The sequence below is a fragment of the Prionailurus bengalensis genome, chromosome B1, assembly GCF_016509475.1.
Source record: "Prionailurus bengalensis isolate Pbe53 chromosome B1, Fcat_Pben_1.1_paternal_pri, whole genome shotgun sequence".
Taxonomy (NCBI): domain Eukaryota; kingdom Metazoa; phylum Chordata; class Mammalia; order Carnivora; family Felidae; genus Prionailurus; species Prionailurus bengalensis.
The window spans coordinates 203,546,143-203,556,073 of NC_057344.1; the positions used below are offsets into that span (position 1 = coordinate 203,546,143).

Here is a 9,931-nt window from a genome sequence, read left to right on the forward strand (position 1 = left end):
CCTGCTGTGTGCGGGGCTGGGGGTGAGTGCTGGCGTGTGTGTGTGGGGGGGTGGGTCGGTGGCTGAAACGGCCCCCGTCCCCAAGGGGCAGGCAGACAGGCAGACGTGCCCCGGGGGGGGGGTTCCTCCGCTGGCCAGCCCCGGGGCGTCCGGAAGCACAAGGGGTCAAGGGAGGCTCGTCCTTGGGGGGTCGGTCTCCCAGACCTGCCATCTGAGTGAAAAGACGGCCGGGCACAGAAGGTGGGCAAGGCCAAGGACGCCCCGTGGCCCTCAGCACATGCCATCGCAGATGTAGTCCCTGCCTCCGTTTCCTCACCTGTAAAACGGTGATGGCCCTCCCTCCACCCCCCTGCACTGCCCGGAGCGAATGTCCAGGGTGGGCTGCTTCCTGGGGTGTCAGAGGCCCCGTCCGAGACTGGGGGGCTCCCGCTGTGCCCCAGGCCCAGGTAAGCTGGCTGATGTCACCCGCGGCCCCAGCCTAGGACCCTCCTCTGTCCACCCGGCAGCATGTTTCGGGAATGAGCCCTCCCCATGTCCCTGGTGGGGGCGTGGTTACTCGCCTGGGACCACTGCGTCACCAGCACAGGCCCGACGCCGTCAGGACGCTGGCATCCTGGTCTGGTTGCCGGCTCTGCCCGTCATTTGGGACACCCAAGCACCTATGCCCGCCCTGACCTGCCCCCCCCCCCCGCCCCCCAGGTGGAGTCAGGGTGGCACAGACAGCTCCCCAGGCCGCGAGACTTGGCACCCAGGGACGCTGGGCAGAGAGGTCCCCTTCTGGGCATAGACCACCGGTGTCCACATCTGTGATTCGGTATGTTCGAGCTGTCACTGTTTGGGACTAGGATTGAGTCACAGTGACAGATGGAGGGACACTGTGTTCTCATGTTTCTGCCCAAAAGAAAAAAGAAAAAGGGAACGAGAAACAGGAAGACCTCTGGGGGGGGTCGTACCTGCTGGTGCTCCCAGCTCCGTCTCTGGTGTCCTCGTCAACCCACCCACAGGGGCTTCTGGAGCCCCTGCCCGATGCCCAGCACACGCCAGCTTGCAGGTGCGCTGGAGAACAAGGATGTGGAGATGCTGCCTCGTGGACACACAGGTGCCTAACAAAGCCACCACGGCCACTGCAGACATGGAGGGGGGGCGGGGGGGGCGGGGCCTCAGTGCAGAAGGTGGGGGTGGGGGCGGGCTGTAGGGTCACAAGGAGCCAAGACTTCAAGTGGCCAAAGGAGGCACCTGGGTGGAGTGTTGCAGGAAGAAGCAGCCACCCGGGCAAAGGCCCTGGGGCGCGACGGTGCCCGGCATGTTCTCGGGACGTGTGGAGCCCGGTGTGGCTATGGTAGGGGATTGGGGTTTGAGGGGTGCGACCAGGTCACGGGTGAGCAGGGCTGGAACTGGCAGACCCCAGGGCCAATGTGTGGATCGGGTGTCGCCAACTGGGTCCCGGATGCCGCCACAATGGAAGTCGGCCGACCACACTTTCGTTACTGTCAATGTTCGCTCGTTGTGTTTTGAAGCTGTATGGTTATGCGCAGAAATAAATCTGGGTTCCTGGTGGAACGACCTTTTAATCATCGTGCGTTTATCCTTAGTGACAAATTTGCCCGAAAGACTATTCTATCTGATGGCAGTGTAGTTATGACAACTTTTAGGGGGGTTAGTGTTTGTGCAGTAATCATATTTCCACACCCTCGACTTCTCTATATGCTTGTCTTTTAAATTTTTTTAATGTTATTTTTAATTTTATTTTTGAGAGACAGAGTGAGAGCAGGGCAGGGGCAGAGAGAGAGGGAGACACAGAATCGGAAACAGGCTCCAGGCTCCGAGCCGTCAGCCCAGAGCCCGATGCAGGGCTCGAACTCACGGACCGAGAGATCATGACCTGAGCCAAACTTGGACCGAGCCACCCAGGCGCCCCTCTACTGAATACTCTTTACGGATTCCTTTTCTGTGCTAAAATTCTCCATCTTGTCAACGATTTTCTTGAATATATTAGTCACAGTTACGAAACCGCAAGGCGAGAACAGCATGGTCGTTGTGGGTCTGTTTCTATTGTCCATTTCCTCCCTTGACCCTGCTTCTCATTTTGCTTGGTAAGTTCGAATTGAACGCAAGGCTTTGGGAATGACGAATTGTGGAGGTTCTGGCTGGTGCTCTCGTCCTCCAGAGAGGGTTTACTGCGTCCTCCGATGGGTGAGTAGACTGGGAGGACGTAGACGTTAACCCAGTCGGGGAACCAGCCGGCTCCGGGCTGGATTACAGTCTTTGCAAACCTTGCTTTTCCCTCTGGTTCACACTCACTTCCAGACTACATCCCACCCCGGTACCAACTGAGAACGTGAGGTGTTTTCTGGGATTCCTACTCTTTGGGGGACCTTGAGCATCAGATTTTCTCCTTTGAGGATGGTAACGCTAAAACCCTGTTCCGATTTTCCACGGCTCCCTTTTTGGGCTTTGCCTCTTGAGCGGCTTAAGGGTCTGTCAAATGCCCCCACGGGAAAACTACCGTGCGTCCCGCAGTCTGTGTCTGTCTGAGATCTTGCCATCTCAAGCCCTGGTGGCTTGGGGGACTCTCTGATGCCTCCAGGCATCTTAAAAATAGTTTTTTTTTTCCTAGCTGCTCTCAGTTAGATGTCAGTCTACTACAAACCTCTCCGTCAGAGCCGCACGCCTGGAGAATGGATTACAGGAGCGCCATCCGGAGGCAGGAAGAGCAGGGAAGAGGCTGCTGCCTGGACGGGGCAGGGCAGGTGGGGAGGAAAGGGTGAACCTGGAGCCTCTGGAGCCGGGCTGGGGCCGCAGGACTTGTCGCTGATGAGATGGGGGTAGCGGGTGCCCATCGAGGGAAGGGAACAAGGGAGGCTGGCGATGCCGTCTGGGAGGCTGGGAAGCGCAGGTCTGGAGAGTTAGGGGCAAAGGGAGCGAACTGGCCTTCAGACTGGGTGAATTTGCAGGGCCAGCGGGACATCCAGGTAAAGGAGCCCAGGAGATGGCTGGAGCTCCAGGACACGAAGTCTGGAGGGCGAGGAGATGGCCCCAGGTGAGCAGCAGAGAAGAGAGGGAAGGAGCCCCGAGAACTGCCCCGTGTGAGAGGTGGGTGGCGGCCGGGAGAGGGAGGGGCAGCCGAGAGTTGGAAGGGAGGAAAGGAAGGGAGCAGAGATTCCCAAACGGAGGGAGCGTCCCCAGAGGGAAGTGCCACAGAGGGCTCTCCCGTGTCTCCCTGGTGACCCCAAGGGTCAGCAGGGGACTAGGGCCAGGTTGGCAGAGTGGGCGTGTGACCGGGAGGGTGGGCTGGGGTTGGCCCCGAGCGGAGCTTGCCTGACGAAGGCCCTGCCTGTGCTGCGGGCCATTTCCCAGCGCTCTCCTGCTGGCTCGACAGGCTTGGAGGGGCTCCGGGGCTTTGTGGACCCAGGAACCCCGTCCTGGAGGTGCAGGTGCAGGCGGTCCCCTGCAGGCAGGACCAGCCACGGCACCCTGGAAGGGAGATGCATCCAGAGGTGGGTCAAGCCTCATCAGATTTCAAGGGCCAACTTCAAAGCGACCGCAGGGCTTGGTAGAAAGCCCAGGAATGCCAAGGGCGGGGCGGAGGCTTGGCGGGAGGATCCCCTTCTCCCTGGAGAGCCAGCGGTGACCTCTGGCTGTGAGGTGGGCGGGGCCAAGGGGAAGTTCCCACACCTGTGTGGGGGAGGGGGGGTCCAGGCATCCGAGGTCTGTGGGCTCCCGGCCCACCTGTCACCTGCTGCCGTGGGCCGTCAGGAGCATGATCTGCCCTCTCTGAGCCCTGGCTGTGTTCTCCATAGAATCAGCGGAGGGAGAGACGTCGACCCAGCCTGCCAGGGGGTACGGCAGCCGGAGGCTCCGTGAGATGCCGCTGCTGAGGGCCGTGCGTACGCGAGAGAGTCATTGCGTGCACACAAGTCCCGAAGAAATCAAGGACAGGGTTCCCGGGGGGCGGGGGGGGAGGAGAGAAGTCCACCTGTGCAGGGGCTTTCTATCGCACACACATGCACACAGGCTAACACGCATCCCTATGCTCATCCACAGCACGTGCACACGCGTGTGCTCACAATCGTGTATGCACACCGAGACGGGCGCATGTAAGTGCACCGCGTGCCTTTGCACACACACCCACGCACCTGCATACATGCACACCCACGTGGCCCACACGGAGGGGTCGCCTGTCCTCGCAGACACGGCAGCCTCCGTGAAACCCCAGCACAGCCCGTGCCCGCGCCCCACTCCGTCCTCCTCACTGTTAACAAAGACACTTTCTTTTTTTTTTTTTTAATTTTTTTAATGTTTATTCACTTTTGAGACAGAGAGACAGACAGAGTGCAAGCAGGGGAGGGGCCGAGAGAGAGGGAGACACAGAATCGGAAGCAGCTCCAGGCTCCGAGCCGTCAGCACAGAGCCCGACGCGGGGCTCGAACTCACCAACAGTGAGATCATGACCTGAGCCGAAGTCAGACGCTCAACCGACCGAGCCCCCCGGGAGCCCCATAACGAAAACGCGTTCTAAATGAAGGGAGGGAAACACTTTTTCTAAACAATTTACAGTCCAACTGAAAAAAAAAAAAATCAAAGGCTAGCTAAACAGCCGCGACCCAAGGGCAGGGGTGCAAGGGAACCTTACGTGACGTCCGTCCTCCCAGACTGGTGCCCGTGGCTCCACGGCAGGGCCACACACGCGTGTCTCAACACCTCCCTCCGAGGGGCAGGAAGCGGCCACACGCAGATGGCCAGCTGGAGAGGCGTGGGGGCAAGTGACCTCCCCGGAGTCTCCTGTCTCCTCCCTGCTTCCTCTGGGTAGGGTGGTGACTTGGACTGTCCCCTGATCTGCCTCACCAGGGGCACAGGTCAAGCGCCTCCTCTGTCAGGAAGCCCTCTGGGATTGCTGCAGGCCGAGTCCCTCTCTGGCATCTCCGGTCGAGTGTCACGATCATTCCACATCCGGCTTCTCAGCAGCTGAACCGGAGCCCAGGTGTCGTCGGTGGTGCCCGGCCCGGGTGGGGGATGGTGTGGACGGGCACCCTGGCGTCTCCCGTTCACTTGCTTGTTCACGTTCCCAGGATGTGTGGCCCGCAGCGTGGGTCCGGCTTGGTGCCTGACTCCGGGCCGTGGCGTCCATCAGGACCACCGCCCTGGAGAGACACGTGGGTCCACAGACTGTGGCTGTCGCCCGGCTGGAGCTGGGGCGGGGGCTGGGGGGGAGGGCGGGAGGTGTCCTCAAAAAGAACCCCCTACCCTTTAGCTGCCCCCCCTCCTCGTCTTCCCAGCCTCCAGTCCTCGTGGCTATTGGATCCGCCCTCTCTCTGGGCTTACCCGTTCTGGGCACTGTGTGCACACGAGTCGCACAACGTGGCCCTTAGTGACTGGCTCCTTTCTCTGAGCGTGAGGATTTTTTTGTTTCGTTATTTGCTTTGGTGGGGGAGGGGCAGAGAGCGAGAGGGAGAGACTGAATCCCAAGCAGGCTCCAGCGGTCAGTGCAGAGCCAGACGCGGGGCTCGAACCCACGAATCGTGAGCCCAAATCAAGAGCCGGCGCTTAGCCCACTGAGCCGTCAGGCGCCCCAAGCGTGAAGTGAGGTTCAAGCACGTGGCGACCAGTATCAGCACCCCATTCCTTCTCCCGGCCGGTACCATCCCGCGGTGTGAGCGGCCCCGGTGAGTTTATCCCGCGTCACGGGCGGGCGTTTGGACCGTCGCTACCTCTCGGCTCTGTGCCCTTGTCGTCACTCGTGTGCAAGTCTGTCTGTAGACGGTGTTGCATTTCTCTTGAGTGACGACCCTGGGAGTGAATCCCTGGGTCACCTGGCCACCGTGTCGTCCAGAGGGGCTCGGTGTCCAGCACAGGGCGGGCACATAGTAGGTGCTTAAGAAGCACTTGCTGACCTTCTAGAAGCTGAAACAAGACGGGGGGGGGCCCTTCTGCTCTCTCACCACCTGAAAGCCTCGCCTGGAAAGAAAGCGCATCCTCTCGGGCCTAAGGAGCGTCTCCAGAGGCCGCCCTGCCTTCCGCCTTGCTTGGCACCTAAGCCTGGCACAGAGCAGGGCGAGTGCGAGAGAAGCGTTGGGGGCGGGGGAAAGAAGGCGCTAGGCGGGCGCGTGTCGGTGTCCCGCGTGGATGGCGGGCGAGCCAGGGGAGGGGCTGGGGCACAGGAAGCCCCCTGCGGCGGCTGCGGGCCCCTCCTGCGCTGGGCGTGAGGGCATCAGTGGTCCCCGGAGGCACTTCCCGTGTCTGTCGGGGGTCATGCTCACTGGCCAACTGTCGCTCCCCCTGAAGCCCCCCTGGCTGCCCCCAGCTGCCCCCACGAGCACGTGGCCCCGTGTTTCCCTTGCTCTTGCCCTGCCAGCCAAAGCGGGACCCCGGACCCCCCTCCCATTTGCACAGACCGTTGATAAGCAGGGACTCAGGGTGTGAACTGGCTAGTGTCCCCGTCCCCTGCGGCCTGACCAAGCTCAGCTCCATCCACCGCGGGGCTCATGTCCTGTCCTGCAGTGGCCTCTCAAGCACATTGGTGCACGGTGGACAGCCACGTGTATGTGCACACACACACACACACACACCCATGGCACGCAGGGGCAGAGAGCAAGGTGTGGAACCAGCGAGCACGGAGACGGCGGGTTCATACAGGCGTGCTCTGAAACCACGAGCTGTCTCTGGACAGAGACCCGGGAGAAGCTAGGCGCTGGTCCTAGAGGCTGGCCTTAAGGGAACTGGAGGGGTGGCTGCGGCTCGGGGACGAACAGGCCTCACCCCTCCTGTTGCCCTTTGGAAGTCTGCACCGTGTGTCTGTGATCTTTGCCAAGATCAACTCTGATTTCCAGCATTGGAGATTGCCCCCTCCCCCTCCCCTCCTTAAGCCCCTTCAGGGTCTCTCTTGTCCTCAGGACAAAGCCCAGTTGCCCCCTGCATCCTAGCGGGGGCTCTGCTGGCCTTGCCCGCTCACCTGCCCCACGAGGGTCTGATTTCAGTGCCGGCTTGAGCTCGCCCCGGGGCCTTTGCACAAGCCCCACCTGTGCTGCAGCCCGCCGACCTTCCTCCTGCACTGCCATCCAGGCTGGCCCAGCTGGGAGCCTGTCACAACCCCACTGGGATTAGGTCTCTGTAACCTCCCTTTTCCCAAGGATCCTCAGGTATCCTCCCTTCCTGCGGCCCCCAGTGAGGCTCCTGGGGCATGTCTCCACCCACTCTATGGTGAGGTCCCCGGGACCACAGAGCGGTCGCTCAAACACGGTTGTCGAATGAGTCAAGCTGGAGCAAGAGGGTGGCGTTCGGGGTGTGGGTGCAGGTGGCGTGGGAGTGAGGACGCGCTGCCCCAGGGGAGCGTGTGGCTCCGGGCTCGGGGGCGGAGGCGAAGGAGGCCCAGCCCCGTCTGGAGGAGGCCCCGACAAGGCCCGGACCTGGGGGCCTGGCCCTCGGGGACCAGCAGACACCTCTCGGGCCGGGAAGGGCCAGGAAGGGTGTCCGGGCGGGGGAACCGCACGGACAAGGACCCGGAGGAAGCAGGGTGAGGGGCCCAAGGGGCGAGCTTTCCCGGCGATGTCAGCTCAGTGACGTCACATGGGCCGCCTGAACCGGGCCTTGGAAGGGTCTTTCTGCCAAAGACACCGGTGGAGGCCACAGAAGAGGTTCGCTCGGTGGGGCTCGGGCCTGGGTTTGGGGAGCACCAGGAGACGGGGGGAGCGTGCGGGCGGCAGGAAGAGGCCTGAGAACCTGCCGGACGGAGGCTTTGGGCCACGCGCGGCGTGGAGGTGCGCGGGGGGCCCCCGTGGGATTCTCAGAGACGCCCCGACCCAGGGCCGGGTCAGACCCCACCCGCGGCCCGCGGGCCAGCCCTCCGCTCCCCTCGCCCCGGCCAGCGCCCCCCGCGCTCTCGCCCTGGGAACCTTCCAGCTGAACTTTGCTGGGGCCGAACTCCGAGTCACTTCAAGGCAGTTTCGATTAAAAGACAAGAAAGAAAAGAAAGGAAGGAAGACAAGAAGAGAGAGGGGTGGGGGCGGCCTGCGCGGGGAATTCCGCAATTATCCTTTGAAATTAGAATATTCAAACAGATGTTTCTGTTTTCATCCTGTCCTGCTCTCTTTCCAATCCAGTGAAATTAGGTCCAAAGTCATTATTCACCTAATCACGCTAATAGTTTAACATCCGATCTGCCCTCTGTCCAGACGGGGAGGGGAGTAGCCGAGGCTCGATTTTAGCACTTCCTTTCCACTGATCCCTTAATTAAGTGGCATCTGTTCTAATACAAGTTAAATATTGCAGTTGACTTTATTTTCTTTCTCCCGGTCCTCCGGGTCCTGAGATGAGGGCAGATAAAGTGAAACACATTTGCTTCCCGGGAAGGAGGAAAGGACACAGAGCTGCCTTTCTGGAAACGCGGCCCATCAATCATAAACTGATTACAAATTCGTCACCTTGAATCAATTTCTGTTCACAAGTTCAAAAGGCACTATGGGCTCGGGGCTATCTGGAATATTCTACATGTGGAGAGGATTAACATTTGATCGAATTCCTCCTTCGGAGCGGGAGACCGGTTTGGCCGAGCTTGGGGGGGGGGGAGGCGAGTTCGAGACACGTGGGCTTTCACCTCCAAGAGCGGGCGCCCCTGCGTTCCCAGGCCCCCCTCCGCCGCGGGGAGTCTGGCTGCTGCGGGGAGGGGTCCCGGGCACCTCGAGGTCCAACCCGATCTTGCCCGAGGCAGTCAAATCGCACCGTGGCATCCTCTCTCATAGGCGGAATTGTCCTTAAGGTAACTGTCCTGAGGGAAGCAGCCCTGTGAGAGAGACAGAGAGAGAGAACCGCTCACCAGATGGGAAGGGAAGGACGGCTCGTCCCAAAGTCCCCAAGATGCCCTCGGACTTCCGCCCCCATTCCAGAACCTCAAGAGGGGGGACTTCTGTCCCCGTGTCCTGAGGTTTGGCAAAAGAAAAACCTTAGCTTATCAACAAGCCAGGCCTCTGAACGGCCTTGTCCTAACTCAGGGAGATGAAGTGGGGGTGTCGGGGGGGGGGGGGGCAGGGGAGGGGAGGCAGGAAATCCCACTTCAGAGGGCTCCCGCTGGACTCCAGGTCAGACACGGTTTTGAAGAATGTTACCATTTTACCCCTGGAAAAGGGAGAGGAAGGGAGAGGGTGGAGTGGGGTTGGGGTGGGGGGGAGAAGGAGGGAGGGAGGGAGGGAGGGAGGGAGGGAGGAGGGGCGAAGAAAGGAGAGAGGGGGGAAATACCGGGGCTTGTGGCCATCAGGGCCCCTGTACCTCTGCTCCGCCCTCCAGGTGGGGTCCTGGGCACATGACAGCCCCCAGCACCTGTGCCTCCGTCCAGTCCTTCTGGACGTGGGGACCCTGCACCCGGACAGCCCCGTGGGCACGCGGGGTTCCGGGGGAGGGAAAGAGGGCGCGTCCGGGCCACCCTGGCGTCAGAATGGGGGGGCGGGGCGGTCGGGGCACGAATCCAGCCCCCGCCCCCTGCATGTGCTGCCCCGGCAGCCTCCCTCATGCGCTCAGCTCGTCCAGACGCCGGAACCTTCCAGCACCATTGGCGGGAACGTAACTGGTGCACGGCCTTCCTCTGAAACATTAAAAATAGAATCACCACGTGACCCGGCAGTTCCACGTCTGGGTGTGTTCCCGAACTAATTGAGAGCAGGGGCTCGAAGACAGGCTCGCCCGCCCAGGTTCGCAGCAGCCGAGTCGTGGGGGGCAGCCCGGGGCGGGGGGGGGGGGGGGGGGCACCACCGCGCGGCCCGTCCGGACAAGGGGGCGGCATTCAGCCTCGGGAGGGAAATTCTATCGCTTGCGGCACCGTGGAGGGTCTGGGGGACCCTCGGGCGAGTGACACAGGCCAGTCACAGAGGGACAAGCACTCGCAGGACAGACGGGCGACGGAGGGGGGCGCCGCAGGCGGCTCGCGGGACGGGCGCTGCGTCCG

General features: G+C 61.7%; 1 long non-coding RNA gene across 1 annotated transcript; it reads right to left on the minus strand.

The window, feature by feature from the left end:
* Window positions 1-8,252: 8,252 nt before the first annotated feature.
* On the minus strand, window positions 8,253-9,692 carry LOC122468546. The gene is made up of 2 exons (XR_006293274.1): window positions 9,259-9,692; window positions 8,253-8,776 (listed from the first exon to the last, which is right to left on the minus strand). It is a non-coding gene; the product is annotated as an uncharacterized LOC122468546 (long non-coding RNA).
* Between the last annotated feature and the right edge of the window lie 239 nt (window positions 9,693-9,931).